We start from the raw sequence: 18,305 nt of genomic DNA, 5'->3' as shown, positions 1-18,305 counted from the left end.
GAGCTACCGGTATATCATTTGAAAAATGAAGTTATATCATTTTTAAAAGATGAAAACAACTTGATGCAAGAGAGTTAAATATCATGGAATTTCATATGTTTCTGATAAAAATAAATGCAGCTAGCTTGACCTGAACACATACCAGGAACATAAAGATATCCCATGAACACAGAAATCTCAGGAAGAAATTACATGTTACATTCAGTGGATCATGGGCCTTTAAGTGCACACTCTGTGTTTTTAAAATCATTTCTACTGCAGGGTCCCTGATATGGACTGGTACCCTAGTGTGTGGGAGAAGAGAGATTCTGATTGGGTCATCTGTGCTGGAAACTTGTGTAATTCAAAAACAACAACTTTGCTAATGCCTGCCTGGGTAGGGGACAGAGAGTGGCGTGTGAAAACTTGTAGGAATTAGCTTACTGTGCATAGATAAGGCTCAAACTAATCCATCTATACTGCAAAAAATATTGAGATGCAGTTTTACATAGGGTTGCCATATGTCCAGAATCACTCAGACATACCCAGAATACTGTATCTGAAAGCAGTGTCCAGAAAATGGCTAATGTCTGGGAAAATCCAGATGTATTGTAACTGAAGTCAGCAGTGTCGTTTTGGCTGATTTTCCTAAAAAATAGTTTTAAAATGCCCAATTTCTATGCGATTTTGCAAAAATAAGCTCAACAACTATGCTCCCCCCCCCAAAAAAAGCTCAAAAACTTTGCCAAACAAAGTTCAACAGCTTTTCTGTCCAGATTTTCACTTTTGAAATATGGCAACCCTAGTTTTACAACTGCTATAATCCATCATACATTTCAGTTTCTACACAAAATGTTGGTTCCTCATCAAATATTATGGAATATTGGATACATTTGTGCCAGGTACTTCCTCAAATTGGATGGTGTGACACCTGACTCACAAGCAATAATGTGCTGCATACTGATGAAGGCACAACTTGCTGTCAACATAAAATCAATGACTACTTGCTTGTGAATTTCCTTTTAACGCTGTAACATAAGAAGCCATCTTCTGTTGGAGAGCAGCTGCAGAAAATAGGGTGTAGACTAAAGCACTTATTCTAGATGGCAGCATGTCTTAAGGAGTTGCATTATTTGTTTCTGCTGCGAGTTGCCACACAGGAAAAATCGTAAGGCGTCAAAAGGCACAGGCAACAGTTGACCATTTGACCATCTTTCCCCATCACAAAGCATTGCTCTGAAAATGTGCTGCCCTTCAACATCTTGGAGGTCAGGAAAGAAAAGCTTTTAGTCCAGAGGTCTTAAAAAGCTGAAGCATATTGTAAAGCAACTGCTTGCCAAAGGTGAGGTGAGACTTTTAAGCATCTCTGAACAGGACAGTACATGATCACACAGCTGAGCCAAGATTCACCTGTTCATTGAAAGGTTTATTAAAGAAGCCACCACAAATGCGAACATTAGTCTTCTGACAGCACAAGTCATGACCCACACAGCCCAGAGCACCACAAGTAATATTTTCCTTTCTCATGAGAACAGAATGTTTCCACATTCTATAATCTTGCTCACAGGCTGTAGATCAGTTCCTGTAAATAAATCCCACTTTGTTTGGGTTCATTTCAAAATAGCTTTTAACTTGGAATTTTGGGTGCAGGCTTCAGAAGGGAAAAAGTTCCATTTTATTAGTCCATCTTGCCACCTGTGTGAATGACTGATGCAAGACTGCATGAAGGTCCCAATGACTGTGTGGAAATCCACTGGGGAGATGCATGAACCTCCAGTACCCACACCCTCTAGTGTTGGGAAAATGGGTCTGTGGGCCCTGACTGGCTGAAGGAAATGCAACTTTTCTGTATCCATGCCCTTTTTAAAATAAAAACTGGATTTTGAAAAGAGGAGAGGGAAGCGGGGGGGGGGGGGGGGCGGGGAGGGTGGTAGTATTCAAAGGCATGGGATGCAGGTGGCACTGAGCCTCTTGGGCTTGCCGATCAGAAGGTTGGTGGTTCGAATCTGCACAACGGGGTGAACTCCTGTTGCTGTGTCCCAGCTCCTGCCTACCTAGCAGTTTGAAAGCACGCCAGTGCAAGGAGATAAATAGGTATCGTTCTGGCGGGAAGGTAAACAGCATTTCCGTGCGCTCTGGTTTCTGTCACGGTGTTCCAGAAGCAGTTTAGTCATGCTGGCCACATGACCTGGAAAGCTGTCTGTGGACAAATGCTGGCTCCCTTGGCCTGAAAGCAAGATGAGTGCTCCAAGCCCATAGTCGCCTTTGACTGGACTTAACCTTTACATTTTACCTTATTCAAAGACATAATCCCCCCAGTCATGTCTGATTACAGTAAGGCAAACCCCTGTGTGAAAATTCTTAGAATTTCACATCCCTCAAGTCCTTGATTAACCCCCTCCATTTTCATGGGAGATGAATGGTCCAGCAAGATTGTGTGTATTTGCATTTTTGTGTGTATATTCAGCACATCATGAGTTTTGCCTCAGAGTTTGGATACCCTGTGTGGACAGATGATCTAACAAGCACTAGTAACTGCTATTTCTGTCACTTCAGAATTCTTATTTTACAAATGGAATTGATATCTATATACATAAGGTTAGGGGAGTGGATTAGAAGCCAAAGGAACTGAGAACTGAAAATGCCTGTAAGATAAGGGGATGGAACTGTAAAAACGAGGGTGGGGTGGGGTAGTACAAAGCATACCATAAAACAAAATGCTGGAATTGCTGTTTAAACCAGTATTGCTGAATGGATGTAGATCCATTATGAAGTTGGATGAAATAGCAGCCTGAGGTGACATGTTGTCTTCAGAGTCTTTCCACCTTACGCCTATAAAAACATTCAAGTTTCATTAAGATCAACAGATTTCACAATCTCTCTCTCTCCCTTTGTGCGTACAAAGCAAGCAAGCAAGCAAGCAATAAACTAACTAACTAACTAACTAACTAACTAACTAACTAACCCACCAACACTGCGTGTTGCCAATTCATTCTCTTGACAAAAGCCCAAATCAGAGGGATTGCCTTTGCTTTTCATTAAAAGGAAGAAGATAACCATACAGTTTCAATTGCACACAATTAAAACAAATAATGTGGCTAAGCAAGGGGGGAGGGTGTGATAAAAGCTCATTAAGACAGAGCTTTGGCAAAGTCATTATAATGTATTTGTCAAGGTTAATTCTGTGGAGAAACAAATGCCATTAACATCCTAGTAATCAATATGCTCCACATTCGTGCCTTAAAAATAGAACCGAGAAGATGGGAGAGGAGACGGACATGCCATCTTAAGTGCTTCGACTCATATATTTACGCAATCTCCTTCTGAAGTCATTAGGGTGCATTTTTCTCAGTTGGGGTGATTTGCCTGGAAGCCAGGCGTAATGAGCCTGACTTCTATCAACTCCAACGCGACAGCAATCAAGCCATTACAAGAACTAATGACATTATGGAGGATGTACAGAAGACTGAACTATGAAGAAAGCCGCTTGCCTGGGATTGTGTAAGAGGCTAGAAAGCCCCTTCCCAGCCAGCCTACAGTCATGCTAGGCTGGACTGAGGGGAGTGCAAGTCCATCTGGAGTCCACCAGGTTGGCAGAGGCTCTATTATGTCAGCAGGGACTGGGCATGTTCAGTAGCCAATTGCCAGTACAGGTGCATATTGGCTGCTGCAGGTGCAGCGTGGGCCACAAGAAGAACACAGGAGACTGGTATTGGGTTGAATTAGGCCAAAACTTTCATGATTACAGAAATTAGTAGGTTTGGCTAAGGAATTGGGCATGTATCCAGTATCAGGCAGCCCACCTGCTACCAGATACTGTAGGAACCTGGTGGGATTGACCTGTGTTGGGTAGCATTCCCTGACATGGATTGGGTGCCATGACCTTGCACCATCTGTATTGGCCCATAGGTCCCCCTGTGGACTCCCAGACAGAATCACCCCTCCTGGACTCCTCTGTTGTGGTACCCCTGCAACTAAGGATCTAGCCCAATGCCCCACCCACCAAAGTTGTGATGGTTGCTATGAGGTAGGTGAAAAACCTGCAAGCCGGCCAGTTTGCTTACAGGAGAAAACTCCTCCCTGGCCCTGCATCCGGTGAGTGAGTAAACCATACAAGGCCCCACAGGTGCATCCCGCCCATACCTGTGAGGCTGTGGCAGTTGGAGGCGGGTGGCATCAGGTGACCATCTCTTTCCCCAACCGTGCCAGACGATGGCAGCCTCCCCAGACCCTTGCGGCTGCACCGTATGGCAAATGTGGCCGCCCCCCAGTGGAGCCCCAGGTGAGTGGTTATTCTGGTAAATTGATTTTGCGTTATAAGTGGTTTGTATTAAACTGCTTTGAGGGTTGTTGTTGTGGTGGTTGTTTTACAATCAAGCAGTATATAAAGGTAAAGGGACCCCTGACCATTAGGTCCAGTCATGGACGACTCCGGGGATGGGGTGCTCATCTTGCTTTATGGTCATGTGGCCAGTATGACTAAGCCACTTCTGGTGAACCAGAGCAGCGCACGGAAACGCCGTTTACCTTCCCGCCGGAGTGGTACCTATTTATCTACTTGCACTATGACGTGCTTTCAAACTGCTAGGTTGGCAGGAGCAGGGACCAAGCAACGGGAGCTCACCCCGTCGTGGGGATTCGAACCACCGACCTTCTGATCGGCAAGTGCTAGGCTCTGTGGTTGAACCCACAGTGCCACCCGTGTCCCCAAGTGGTATATACATTGTATTAAATAAAGAAATAAACAGTAAACTTTTATTATGGAATTGTTTTTTCTTCCTTACTGATGTGCTGTGTGTGTGTGTGTGTGTGTGTGTGCGCGCGCGCGCGCAAATTTGCTTTTTTGTTGATGCACTTTGTAGTAACAAAGCATCAAAAAAGAAAAGCAAAACTATATATTTCTGAGAGGTGAGTTGCTTTGAACTCCACTTTGTTGCTGAAAATAATACATCAGAACAAAATGAAAAACCACTATTAATTGGAACGGGTATGTGTGCTAATTTATGGGAGAAAAGACTAATGAGATCTGTTTTGACCAACAATAAGAGAAAACCCGGTGAAAGCACTCCACAGATGGCATCTTTTGCAACAGAACAGGAGGAAATGTTGGCATGAAGAAACTTGGGAGAAACAGGTTCATATGTGGTGGAGATGCAGGGGAAATGCAGGTGTTCTGGAGAAAGGTATTCAAAATTGTGGGAGAATAATTTGAGATCCAAAAATTGCTTAAATATCAATAGCTGAAGAGCAAGCTTTGGGTTAATGCCATAAGGAGCTTATAGCTCATACACTGATGGCTGTGAGGTTTAGTGTCTCTCTGCTGGTCTGATTGTATGTTGCTTTGGGTTGCCCTGGGCAAAATAAAGCGACTAACAAATTTAATAAGGGGTAGATCCACTAAAGGGACGCGGGTGGCGCTGTGGGTAAAACCTCAGCGCCTAGGGCTTGCCGATCACATGGTCAGCGGTTCGAATCCCCGCGGCGGGGTGAGCTCCCGTCTTTCGGTCCCAGCTACTGCCCACCTAGCAGTTTGAAAGCACCCTTAAGTGCAAGTAGATAAATAGGTACCACTTTATAGCGGGAAGGTAAACGGCGTTTCCGTGTGCTGCGCTGGTGCCGGCTCGCCAGAGCAGCTTCGTCACGCTGGCCACGTGACCCGGAAGTGTCTCTGGACAGCGCTGGCCCCTGGCCTCTTGAGTGAGATGGGCGCATAACCCTAGAGTCGGACACGACTGGCCCGTACGGGCAGGGGCACCTTTACCTTTACCTTGATCCACTAAATATGGCAAATTGCTGCCATGAAATATATTACATCTCAACACAAAGTATTAAGAGGACTGAGATAGCAGGAGAAATTGCACAAACAATGGCTCTCTTTTCTCATTGATGTAAACCAGCAGGATTAGGCATAACTTCACCTAATGCACACAGGAGAAGATTTGTGAAATAGGGGATTGTAAGTGAGATGCTTGTCCTAAGAGATTGTTCATCAAAGACTTTGGAGTGTGGTGGGGGTGGGACTAGCTCTTGCGTTAAACTGGAGCATCCCCCCCCCCCCAAAATAATAATGTATGGTTGAAATTTATAAATCATTTTTGTAAAATCAAACACCTGGAAAACAGGAAGCAAAAATGGCTACAGGAAGTTGATAATTTTGCAGTGTCAGAAACAGGAAATAATCTGTGGGACAGGAAGTCATGTTCTCATAAGAATATAAGGCCTGTTGAATCAGATCAAGGGTTTATCTACTCTAACATCCTGTTTGTCACATTAGTCAGCTAAATGCTTCTTATAGGCCCAATAGAAGGGAAAGATCACAAGCGGGGCATGGGGCAATCACCCCGCCCCCTGCCCAACCATCAGATAGTAGTCAGAGGCAGTAGTCCGGGTTTTTACTTTTTGAAATATGGAAACCCTAAATTAAGATTTCCCAAATCCAAACTTTATCATCCTTGCAGATCTTGGGTTTGGATCATGCTGATATTGTGTTTGATAGCTGTTATTGATAGGCTGCATGTAAAATATGTTTAAAAAAACAAGAAAGAATCAGAGAGAGGTGCAGAAGACAGTTCCTATGATAATCTTATCTGCTGGGATATAATATGTTGCTGCAGGGATAGGGTGGAGGAGCTTTCATTTTTTTTTATTTGGATATTTGTTAATTCATAAAAACTAATCAGAGATAGTGATTCTATTGTGTTCCTCCCTACATTAGATAGATAGAAATGGCTGTGCCTCCCATGTCTGAAAAATTCAAAAATAAGACAGAATGATTTAAGTATTCACATTACAGATTCAACGCTTTACAGCATTTCCCTAAAACCGTTAAATCCAACAGTGAATATTGTTAAAAAGAATCAAATTAGAAGAATACCAGTGGAAGTATGTAGCTGTTCCCATAAAGGCTTATTCTAATAGGCTTATTCTAAATTCAGACCTTGTCTAAATCTTCTCTCTAGGGAGGAAATGAGAAATCAGAGATTGTCAATATTGTTTTGGATTCAGACTTGTCAATAGATTTTTTTTGGGGGGGTGGATGGGGAAACAGAACGGCTGCAAGAAAACACCCTGCTGTTTCAAGTCAAAGGGAGCATTTACAGGTAGGTAGCCCCTGAAGAATCATCACATGTAGTCTGAAACCCAGTGAGGTTACTCTCTCTCTAAATATTCTCCTCTGTAAAAAGACACATGCAAAAACTGTTAGGACAATTGTGTGGATAGCTCGGATATTATCTCTAGAACTGGAGAACCTTTGTCAGCCTAAGGGCCACATTCCTTTCTGTGCAACTTTCTGAGAGCCATGTGCCAGTGGTGGGTGGAGTCAGAGGCAAAATTGGGTGCAGCAATGTACCGGTATGTAAAGTTTACCATTGGACAATAGGTTAACTTCCACTCATGCCCCCCTGTCCTCCATCCAGGCCAACAGAGTTCAGGGACACATTCCAGCCAGACAAAACACTCTAGGAGGGTGTAAAGCAGGGCTTGTGGGGAGTGTAGTCTGAGGCATGAGGGTGGGGTCTGTGGAGAGTTCCAAGGCTCAGATCAGTTCCAAGGCCCATCCTCTGCTCTAAACTGAGCTTTTTGGCAGAGGAAAGGAAGATCTCCCTCTGCTGCTGTTCCACCCTCAAATATCTAACTGCAAAAGCAAACATTTAGAGACCCCCCTATAAATGTAAATGCATTACTCAAGTAGATATCAGCAGTGAAAAATCTAAAAATTATATATAGAAAGGTCTCAGCTCTTAGTTTTTGTATTTTTGTTTGCTTAAAGGAAAAATATACTAGGTGTTAGAAATTAAAAAAGACTTTCCTGGATGCCAAGGTTCGGGTCAAGTACTCTTTGGTGAGAAAACCTCAGCAGAGATTTCAAATCACAAAATGTTCAGCAGAGTGAATCCTGGGAATATAGGCTGCTGGACCTTTAAAAGATTCCGTTCTAAGTTGCTTCCAAAGTGCCTCACTTCCATTAACATAGAAAGGGATCACATGTTTGTTCAGTTAAAAATGGTTTACTTACAAACTCTTCAAAGGTGAGCTTCATGTGCTTTTCCATACAGCAGTAAGAAAACACAGGCAGTATAACTTAGGTTCCAAAATGGTGAGAGTTTCTAAATTATTTGTATAGAAACACAAAGGCTAGCTTAAGCCATGTAGTCTAAGCTTGGAGCATCCAGTTTATACCTCCTTACTGGTAGGGATCACATGGTCAAAGGGGAGCACTAAGAGTTTGGTTTTGAATTATGGTTTTGAATTATAATGCTTTTGAATTCTGGTGCTGGAGGAGACTCTTGAGAGTCCCATGGACTGCAAGAAGATCAAACCTCTCCATTCTTAAGGAAATCACCTCTGAGTGTTCACTGGAAGGACAGATCGTGAAGCTGAGGCTCCAATACTTTGGCCACCTCCTGAGAAGAGAAGACTCCCTGGAAAAGACCCTGATGTTGGGAAGATGGAGGGCACAAGGAGAAGGGGACGACAGAGGACAAGATGGTTGGACAGTGTTCTTGAAGCTACCAGCATGAGTTTGACCAAACTGCGGGAGGCAGTGGAAGACAGGAGTGCCTGGCGTGCTCTGGTCCTTGGGGTCACGAAGAGTCAGACACGACTAAACGACTAAACGACAACAAGAGTTTGGTAATGCTTTCACCCAAAGTGATGGGGATTGACCTAACTAAGCCTGGCAGGACAGCTTACTCTGTGGTTTTAACCCCTTCATGCGTTAGAGTTAAGCATGCTGGTTATATGCCCTTTTAAATGTGCTTGTGGTTATTGTTCTTGTTTTTAATATATTTTTTGTGTTCTAATTTTGCATTCTTATGTTGTGAACTGTCCTTTGAATTTTGGATGGATGGTGGTATTCATAATAATGATATAATAATAATAATATGAAGCTGAATATTCCACACCATCTTGATCAGAAACCTTTCCCAGTTGCATGCTTAGCATAAAGGCTAATGCTATCTATCAATACAAAAGGACAAAGTTGCCTGCTTTAATCTGATAGGATGCAGGGGCATTTTCCAATCTAATCACAATTTACCGGTATTGGAGGGCAGAGGCATCTTGCCTCCTCTATTAACTTTTTGAACTTGCAGTATTATCCTACTCTTGAGAATTCTTTGTCTTAAAACAACAGTAGTCTAATTTGGCCTTAATGCTCCCTCTTAACAAAATTGACAACAGCAGATATTAACTGCATTACATACATGCATTAACTGTGGCTGGAGTCGATTCACTATTTCTGCCATGATAACTAATTAAATAACATCCCTTCCAGCTCCATCATGCATCTACTTAAAAGGCATATTTCATTACGTATACAGACTGCTGGCATGTATGAATTTTTACCCAGTGTCGGCTTCCAACAAAGATGAAAAATACACTAAAATGTCACATATTAAAAACTTCCCTGAACAGGGCTGCCTTCAGATGTCTTCTGAATGTCAGGTAGTTGTTTATCACTTTGACATCTGATGGGAGGGCGTTTCACAGGGTGGGCGCCACTACCGAGAAGGCCCTCTGCCTGGTTCCCTGTAACTTGGCCTCTCGCAGTGAGGGAACCGCCAGAAGGCCCTCGGAGCTGGACCTCAGTGTCCGGGCAGAACAATGGGGGAGGAGACGCTGCTTCAGATATACTGGACCGAGGCCGTTTAGGGCTTTAAAGGTCAGCACCAACACTTTGAATTGTGCTCGGAAACGTACTGGGAGCCAATGTAGGTCTTTCAAGACCAGTGTTATATGGTCTCGGCGGCTGCTCCCAGTCACCAGTCTAGCTGCCGCATTCTGGATTAGTTGTAGTTTCCGGGTCACCTTCAAAGGTAGCCCCACATAGAGCGCATTGCAGTAGTCCAAGCGGGAGATAACCAGAGCAAGCACCACCCTGGCGAGACAGTCTGCAGGCAGATAGGGTCTCAGCCTACGTACCAGATGGAGCTGGTAAACAGCTGCCCTGGATACAGATTTGACCTGTGCCTCCATGGACAGCTGTAAGTCCAAAATGACTCCCAGGCTGCGCACCTGGTCCTTCAAGGGCACAGTTACACCATTCAGGACCAGGGAATCCTCCACACCTGCCCACCTCCTGTCCCCCCAAAACAGTACTTCTGTCTTGTCAGGATTTAACCTCAATCTGTTAGCCGCCATCCATCCTCCAACCGCCTCAAGACACTCACACAGGACCTTCACCGCCTTCACTGGTTCTGATTTAAAAGAGAGGTAGAGCTGGGTATCACCCAGCCCAAACCTCCTGATGATCTCTCCCAGTGGCTGCATGTAAATGTTGAAAAGTATGGGGGAGAGGACAGAACCCTGAGGCACCCCACAAGTGAGAGCCCAGGGGTCTGAACACTCATCCCCCACCATCACTTTCTGAACACGGCCCAGGAGGAAGGAGCGGAACCACTGTATGACAGTGCCCCCAGCTCCCAGCCCCTCAAAACGGTCCAGAAGGATGTTATGGTCGATGGTATCAAATGCCGCCGAGAGATCCAGCAGAACTAGGAAACAGCTCTCACCTTTGTCCCTAGCCCGCTGGAGATCATCAACCAGTGCGACCAAGGCAGTTTCAGTCCCATGATGAGGCCTGAATCCCGACTGGAAGGGATCCAAATGGTCCGCTTCTTCCAGGCGTGCCTGGAGTTGTTCAGCAACCACTCGCTCAATCACCTTGCCCAAGAATGGAAGATTTGAGACTGGGCGATAATTGGCCATCGTGGCCGCATCTAAAGATGTTTTTTTAAGAAGCGGTTTAATAACCGCCTCTTTCAGCAGGTCTGGGAAGGCTCCCTCACGGAGGGAAGCATTCACCACCCCACGAAGCCCATCGCCCAGTCCTTCCCGGCTAGCTTTTATAAGCCAGGATGGGCAAGGATCCAGGAGACAGGTGGTTGGCTTCACTCGTCCAAGCAGCCTGTCCACATCCTCGGAGGTAACAGATTGGAATTGATCCCACTCAACTTGACTAGACAGAACTCTAGCACTCTCCCGCCCTGGCCGTGCTCCCACGGTGGAGTCTACTTCTTCCTGAATCTGAGCGATTTTATCTGCAAAAAACTTTGCAAAATCATTGCAGGAGATCATGTGGCCCATACTGGCCCCCGATGTCACAAGTGGTTCCGCTAAATTGTGGACCACCTGAAAAAGTCTCCTGCTGCTGTTTTCTGCAGATGCAATAGAGGCGGCAAAGTCTATTGCCACTTGGTAGGCTCGACGTTGAGCTCTAACCTGTGTCTGGTCAGATTCGGAATGAGTTATCCGCCACCGGCGCTCTAGCCATCTCAACGATTGTTTCATTGCCCTCAGATCCATGGAAAACCACGGGGCTGCCCGGGCTCCATGCAATCGGAGAGGGCGCTTCAGAGCCAAACAGTCAATAGCCCTGGTTAACTCCACATTCCAGCGGGCCACCAGGGAATCGGCTGAAAGGCCATCAACATGGGATAAAGCATCCCCTACTACTCTCTGGAAACCATCTGGATCCATTAAGTGGTGGGGGCGGATCAGTTTATCTGATCTACTTTGGGTGTCACTGTAATATCCCATTTATGTGGGAACTAGATCTCAAAACCTGCTTTTCCCCCCTTAATCATACATTTGGCTACAACAATAGCAACTTATAAACTTATGGGAATTTTGCTACCAACTTCTGTAAAAACAGAACTGAATTTGTTAGTCTTTGTAAAATATCATTCTGCCAATATAATTTATGGTGGTTAAATGTGAAAATACACTAGATTGTGGGGAACATGATATAGTATCCTCCCTAGAGTTCTTTCTGAAAATTTATTATGTTTCCCTAAAGAAAGTTTAATTACTCAAGAGTACTATTTGCAGCTGCAGTCTTAAATGCACTAACTCGTGGGATTTACTTCTGAGCAAATATGCATAGAATTACACTGGCAGGAAAAGATGGACAAAACTATCAATTTCAGTCTCTCTCAAGTTCTCGTTTTCCCAGTCTTCATAAGAACATAAGAGGGACTTGCTGGATCAGGCCAATGGCACATCTAATAATAATAATAATAATAATAATAATAATAATAATAATAATATACTACCCTATACCCAGAGGTCTCAGGGCTGTTCACAGAATAAAATCAAAATATAAAACCACAAAATACATCATAAAAATAAAAACAACAACCCAATAGCCCCCACCCAACCCAATAGCCTCCCTGTCACAGTGGCCAAACAGAGTTGTATACTGGAGGCAGAACACAGTCATTAGGATTGGTAGCTAATGTTAGCCTTTTCGTCCATGAATTTGTCCAGTCCTCTCTTAAAATTTCTCTCCACACTACCTTTGGTGTGGGCAAATTTCATAGTTTAAATGTACGATGTGTGAACAAGTTCTTTCTTTTATCTGCCTTGAATCTCACAACATTCAGCTGCATTGAATGTCTCCAAACTCCAGTGTTATGAGAGAGAAAAACTTTTCTCTATCCATGCTCTCCACGTCATGTTTATTTTGATACGCCTCTATCATGTCACCACTGACTTGCCTTGCCACTAAATTAAAAAGCCTCAAATGTTTTAACCTTTCGTCAGAGGAGAGCTGCTCCACCCCCTTGGTCATTTTGCTGCCCTTTTCTGAATCATTTCCAACTTTACAATATCCTTTTAAAGGTAAAGGTAAAGGTACCCCTGCCCGTACGGGCCAGTCTTGACAGACTCTGGGGTTGTGCGCCCATCTCACTTAAGAGGCCAGGGGCCAGCGCTGTCCGGAGACACTTCCGGGTCACGTGGCCAGCGTGATATCGCTGCTCTGGCGAGCCAGAGCCGCACACGGAAACGCCGTTTACCTTCCCGCTGGTAAGCGGTCCCTATTTATCTACTTGCACCCGGAGGTGCTTTCGAACTGCTAGGTTGGCAGGCGCTGGGACCGAGCAGCGGGAGCGCACCCCGCCGCAGGGATTCGAACCGCTGACCTTTCGATCGGCAAGCCCTAGGCGCTGAGGCTTTAACCCACAGCGCCACCTGCATCCCATATCCTTTTAGAGGTGAGTAAAACTGTACATAGTACTCCAAGTGTGGTCACACCATCTATTTGAATAATGACATTGTTCCAGCAGTTTTGTTTTCAATTACTTCCCTAATGATCCCTAACAGGGAATTCAGGTTCTTTGCAGCTATTGTTCACTGGGTTGACATCTTCACTGAGCTACAACTCCGGGGTCTTTTTCCTGGTCAAACACTGCCAGTTTGGACCCTATCGGCAGATAAGTGAAATTTACACTTGTTTCATTTGCCATTTTACTGCCCATCCACTCAGTTTGGAGCTCTTCACAGCCCTTGTATTATTTTAGCCACCCTGAACAATGTAATACCACCAGCAAATACCACCACTCTGCTCCCCCCTAACTCTAGATAGTTTGTGAAAAAGCCCAAAAGCATAGGTCCCAATACCAATCCTTGTGGGGCTCCACTTTCTATATCCCTTCATTGGGATAGTAGTCTACTTATTCATAATCTGCTTCCTGATTCTTAACCAATACGGGATGCGCAATATTCACTTCACTCTTTCACATTTCTGCATCACTTTGCCCTTTTAAAAACTCACCGTGAAGGGTCACCAGCAGTGTAGTGCATATTTCTCTTAATCTAAACACGTTTGTTCACAATTTTGCCTAATTGTCAGAGACTGGTGGGGCACCAAAGAGCGTGCGGTGGAAGGAGGGGACCAGGGGGAAGGGACCGATGATTTATGGGATAAAATAAATAAATAATAATAATAAACCTTTATTATCACTACACCACCTATGTGCAATGAAATTAAACAAGCCCCCCCCCATACGCTCAGTCTTGTTCGCACTCTGTGTGCTTGTCAGAAATCAATCGCACCCCAACTTTTTCCATTAAGCAGCCAAACAGCCCACGGATAAAAACTGTTCTTTAACCTGTTGGTGCGGCTGACTATACTTCTGTATCTCCTGCCCGAAGGTAGGAGATTAAAGAGGTGCTGGCCAGGGTGTGAGTCGTCCTAAGAATTTTCCTCACTCTCCTGAGGCAGCGGTCTCCTGCGATGTCGTCTAGCGAACTCCGGGGACAGCCCATGATATCACGTGCTGTATTCACCACCCTCTGTAGGGACTTCCTGTCTGTGGCTGTCAAACCAGCGTACCACACTGTAATACAGTATGAAAGGACACTTTCTGTTGTGGCCCAGTAGAAGGAGATCATCAGTTTTTGTTTGACATTGTTCTTTCGCAAGACCCTGAGGCAATGGAGTCTCTGTTGGATGTGATGGCCCCCACAAAGCAGGAGCCAGATGAGGAGGGTGATTCAGGGCAGTCTGAGGCAGAGGAAGGTGCCCACGATGTGGTGGAGGAAGAAGGGATGGGAAAGGTGTGGGACACGACAGAAGACTCCCCACCTTCCTCCACCCCACTATCTCCCAGGACCAAGAAGAGCTTGAAAATGGAAGAGCAGTTATGGCTTCCATGCAGGAGAAGTCTCAGGCTGCAGACACACAACCTGTCAGAAGAGAGCTAAAGAGCTGGAGGAGGGGAAGGGAGGGGCCCCAGTGTTGCTGCAACTGCTCCATAGGGCCCAGACTAGAGGCTAGAAGTGTGTGTGTGTGTGTGTGTGTGTGTGTGCGCATACCTGGTGCACCGTGGAAGCTTCTTCATTTCTCTCACCAATAATAATAATAATAATAATAATAATAATAATAATAATAATTTATTATTTGTACCCCGCCCATCTGGCTGGGTTTCCCCAGCCACTCTGGGTGGCTTCCATAGAAACCAAAAATACACTAAAATATCACAGATTAAAAACTTCCCTGAACAGGGCTGCCTTAAGATGTCTTCTGAATGTCAGGTAGTTGTTTATCGCTTTGATGGGAGGGCGTTCCACAGGGCAGGCACCACTACCGAGAAGGCACTCTGCCTGGTTTCCTGTAGCTTTGCTTCTCGCAATGAGGGAACCACCAGAAGGCCCTCAGCGCTGGACCTCAGTGTCCAGGCAGAACGATGGGGGTGGAGATGCTCCTTCAGGTATACTGGGCCAAGGCCGTTTAAGGCTTTAAAGGTCAACACCAGCACTTTGAATTGTGCTCGGAAACGTACTGGGAGCCAATGTAGGTCTTTCAAGACCGGTGTTATGTGGTCTTGGCGGCTGCTCTGAGTCACCAGTTTAGCTGCCGCATTCTGGATTAGTTGTAGTTTCCGAGTCACCTTCAAAGGTAGCCCCACGTAGAGCGCATTGCAGTAGTCCAAGCGGGAGAGAACAATAGAGTTAATTATCAGACATGTGCTTCTTCCTTATCTAGGATGGGTTGTGACGCTAATACACATACCTTTGTAAGCAATCTTGCCTAATATAATGCATTTCTGTATGTTATTTTCAGTTGTGTATGCATTTTAGGCACAAATCTCACCTAACGTATGTATTGCTGCAAAATTGTGACGTTCAAAGGATCATTGCGTTTCAGTTTACATATTGTATCAGGAAGTGAAACAAAATAAATCAAGATGCTGGGGTGAGCCCAGAGCAGAGTTAAACAGCCGTAGCAACCCATCTATATATTGATGCATCCTAAGCATGCACATAACGCCATGCACACAGCTGGCACTCCTCTGCCCACAGCCACATCCTGTCGACATCCTGCCACCTGATGCTTAGGGGAGGGCAGAACAGCAAAGCAACAGCACAGCTGACTAGGCAATTTCTAGTCAAATGGATCACTCTGTGGAATTCATTGCATAAATTGGAGGGGGAACTGTGGAACTTCACCATCTATCTGCCTCTCTTCTGAAAGTGGGGGTACCTGGAGAAAGATCCCATGTGAAGATCTTAATACCCTTAATGTTCATATTAGAGTTCATATGTTAAAATCCTACTACCCCCTCCCCCCCCTAAAAAAACAAGTTCATTAAAACTAGTTCATGCATTCAGTTCATTGAAACAAGTTCATTGAAACTAGTTCATGCATTCAGTTGAAAGTTACAGTGTTAAGCTTGTGGTCAAATGATACCCATGCATGTATAAACCCTTTCAGATAAATGAGACCATGAGAACTTGTACTGTGGGTAGCATACTATGTACTGTGATACAGTAAAGGTAAAGGTACCCCTGCCCATACGGGCCAGTCTTGACAGACTCTGGGGTTGTGCGCCCATCTCACTTAAGAGGCCAGGGGCCAGCGCTGTCCGGAGACACTTCCGGGTCACGTGGCCAGCGTGACATCGCTGCTCTGGCGAGCCAGAGTCGCACACGGAAACGCCGTTTACCTTCCCGCTGGTAAGCGGTCCCTATTTATCTACTTGCACCCGGAGGTGCTTTCGAACTGCTAGGTTGGCAGGCGCTGGGACCGAGCAGCGGGAGCGCACCCCGCCGCAGGGATTCGAACCGCCGACCTTTCGATCGGCAAGCCCTAGGCGCTGAGGCTTTAACCCACAGCGCCACCTGCGTCCCTACTGTGATACAGTAGGTCTTTGCTATGTTGTTGTTTAGTCGTTTAGTCGTGTCTGACTCTTCGTGACCCCATGGACCAGAGAACGCCAGGCACTCCTGTCCTCCCCTGCCCCCCGCAGCTTGGTCAGACTCATGCTGGTAACCTCCTATGCAATATTTTTCTTTACAGCATTGGACTTTCCTTTCGCTTCCAGGCATATCCGCAACTGAGCGTCCTTTCGGCTTTGGCCCAGCCGCTTCATCAGCTCTGGATCTACTTGTACTTGCCCTCCGCTCTTCCCCAGTAGCATGTTGGACGCCTTCCGACCTGAGGGGCTCATCTTCCAGCGTCATAACTTTTATATGCCTGTTGTCTTTGTCCATGGAGTTTTCTTGGCAGGGATACTGGAGTGGCTTGCCGGTTCCTCCTCCAGGTGGATCACGTTTGGTCAAAACTCTCCACTATGACCTGTTCATCTTGGGTGCCCTGCTCGGCATAGTTCATAGCTTCTCTGAGTTCTTCAAGCCCCTTCGCCACGGCAAGGCAGTGATCCATGAAGGGGGGTCTTTGCTATAAGCACCCCTAAATGTGTGCTGTCATGTATGGGATGTATTTATTAATACACACACACTGTAACACAACCCATTTTGCACAATGGAATCTGGCCATGTTCCTTATCAAACTATGACACTTTTCAGAGATGAGATTCGCTTGAGAGATATTATTTATTTCGATGACTAACCTTCAGATTCCACAGACTTCAGCACCTTGTAAATGCCTTTATATGCTTAATCAAAAAGAAATCTAATTACCTTAATTTACTCCATTGGAAACTCAAAGAACAAACTATATGTTTAATTATAAACTTCCCACTTTAGATAGCTATAATTAATGAGTCAAGAAATTGTGCAATATGCCTTGAGCAACCCTACATTACTCCTGAGGTACTCGTGTACCACCAGCGGTTTAGAACCAGTCACTTCTTATTAGTATTAGAAGCAAAAATGCTCACCTGAAGCATTAATCACAGACTACCTCAACACCAAGAGACTTCTAATTATGTATAACAGATACTGTATGCATAGATTTACACACATGACATGATTTTAATATTGATTTAATTTTAATAAATAATCTTCCAATTTACAGAGCCTGGTTGTCAAGTTTCCTGGCCTCTGTGTGTGACTCCCCCCCCCCCCCAAAAAAAAAAACCTGAAACAAAGACTGCCAGGTCTCCCCTCAATCTTGACAAAAGGGTAAAGTGATATCGTGAGGTAAAGTGATATGGTGCAATAGACAATAATGAGTTGTGCAAAAAGAATTTATTGGTTCAAATTTCATCTATTCCATTAATCCCCTAGAGCTGCAATTCTCTGTACACTTATTGGGGAGTAAGTCCTATAAAACACATTAGGATTTTGAATTAAACATTCATTGGATTGGACTGGGTATGCAGCTTTAGCCTCTTACCTATAATGTGGGGATAATAACATCATCATTATTATTATTATTATTATTATTATTATTATTATTATTATTATTTTACGGTGAAATGCAAACAAGGAATCCTGCAGCCCTTCACTGAGTAGTCCCAAAGCCACAAGGATAGGAGGCACAGGACAAAAACAGTAATTCCTCCAACTTACTTTTATCATCCTAACATTTACATGACGACCTTGTCCATTTCCCACCAACAATTGACTGAGCAACTGGAGTGAAAAGATGTCAACAAAAGACACTTTAGAGGGCCAAGGGAACTGGGGGAGAGGGCCAGAATATGTAATTGTAAAATGTGAAAACCCTAATTAATTATCAGTAAAAATAATAATGATAATTTGTTTTAAAGCAGGCTTTTAACTTCCAGATATGGTACTATCTGTCTGTCTGTCTGTTTCTCTCTCACACACACATTCCTGAGATAATGTAGGCA

Source organism: Podarcis cretensis, assembly GCF_951804945.1.
Source record: "Podarcis cretensis genome assembly, chromosome: 15".
Taxonomy (NCBI): domain Eukaryota; kingdom Metazoa; phylum Chordata; class Lepidosauria; order Squamata; family Lacertidae; genus Podarcis; species Podarcis cretensis.
Note: the sequence above shows the minus strand (reverse complement) of the source record.